We start from the raw sequence: 1,459 nt of genomic DNA, 5'->3' as shown, positions 1-1,459 counted from the left end.
CTTTTTTTTTTTTTTTTTTTTTTTGACGTACATCCATACGAATTATAAAAATTAAAAAAAGGGCGGGGACTTTTTTTTTTGATTGGATATAAGCAGATCTGAATGCAAAACAAAATGAGGGATGAAACGTTCAGAGTAAGATCAGTAACGTAATAGATTTCATACTGAATTTAATAGTACAAATAGTTTAATAATGATTATTTTAATGGCTTTGCAATGTAAGCCAGTGTTACTTGATATACTATTTTGATGTTATTGTTAGAGCCCGACCGATATATCGTTTAGCCGATATGAGCCTGTCGCCGATATATCGGTATCAGCGAATATGCCGCCTATATGAAATTTTTTTTACAGAACATATAACGCCGCAGATTAAATGCTTCTGAATGGTGTAATTGTCCAGCAGAGCACGCTCCATTGTTTGCTACTTGCGACCCAGTATGGGATGATATTAGACTCAAAATGATTAATAGATGCACGCACAATTATCCATGTACTGCATCAATTTTATACATGTATCTTACTAACCACAAACAAATGCATTTCAATTTGAGTCTGTGGAATTCAGGATTAAACGATTGTGCAGCGATTTGTACAAATACAGACATGTTTGCGAATAAAAATGTTCTGTTCTGCATTAATATATCATAAATTGCTCATGCAAAAAGGAATCTGTGCATATGTGGATCAGGTTTTAAGCCATTAGTAATCGCACGTTTATATTTAAACTATTAAATTAACTTAAACTAAACTATAGTAAACAAGCGTTTTATAGGCTATAGCTTATTCCGCGCTCAAGCGGATCGCATAAATAGCTAGAACATATTTTATTTGGGCTACTTATTACTAAACTGTTTTCTGAGTCAGTGTCTGCAAAGATTAAGTTGACGATGCTGATGAACGACTTTATTCTCGAAATTTAATTATTTTTATTCTAAATACCTTTCAATTTGAGTCTGTGGAATTCGGGATTAAATGATTGTGCAGCGATTTTTACAAATACAGACATGTTTCCAAATAAAAATGTTCTGTTCTGCATTAATATATCATAAATTGCTCATGCAAAAAGGAATCTGTGCATATGTGGATCAGGTTTTAAGCCATTAGTAATCGCACGTTTATATTTAAACTATTAAATTAACTTAAACTAAACTATAGTAAACAAGCGTTTTATAGGCTATAGCTGATGAAGTTAACGATGCTGATGAATGAATTTATTCTCGAAATTTAATTATTTTTATTCTCAATATTTTATTTCTACATTTTTCTGGATATTTAATTAGTTTAATCTCGCATTGTAGGCTAATGACTTTATTCTGGAAATGTCTCAGGCTGAACGGCACGGATTGTACTAAGGGCTGTTTTAATAAACCAGTGTAGCTATCTAGATTCTATAGTGTATACGGTGCCTTGTGAAAGTATTCATACCCCTTTATTTTTTTCACGTTATGTTGCTGCC

The 1,459-nt window shown here is 32.1% G+C and overlaps 1 protein-coding gene and 1 long non-coding RNA gene across 7 annotated transcripts in view; one reads left to right on the top strand and one right to left on the bottom strand.

Moving 5' to 3' along the window:
* The window catches only part of LOC107670476 (brain-specific angiogenesis inhibitor 1-associated protein 2-like), a 126,270-nt gene that overhangs the window by 97,164 nt on the left and 27,647 nt on the right, over positions 1-1,459 (top strand). The gene's annotated exons all lie outside the window — the stretch shown is intronic.
* LOC107670477 (uncharacterized) overlaps positions 1,231-1,459 on the bottom strand; it is a 17,924-nt gene continuing 17,695 nt past the window's right edge. Inside the window, exon 3 of the long non-coding RNA XR_001632095.1 lies at positions 1,231-1,326. This is a non-coding gene — a long non-coding RNA (uncharacterized LOC107670477). The remainder of the gene's footprint in view (positions 1,327-1,459) is intronic.

The sequence above is a fragment of the Sinocyclocheilus anshuiensis genome, unplaced genomic scaffold, assembly GCF_001515605.1.
Source record: "Sinocyclocheilus anshuiensis isolate Anshui unplaced genomic scaffold, SAMN03320099.WGS_v1.1 scaffold476, whole genome shotgun sequence".
In the NCBI taxonomy this organism is placed as follows: Eukaryota; Metazoa; Chordata; class Actinopteri; order Cypriniformes; family Cyprinidae; genus Sinocyclocheilus; species Sinocyclocheilus anshuiensis.
This window is presented reverse-complemented; position numbering and strand designations above follow the sequence as displayed.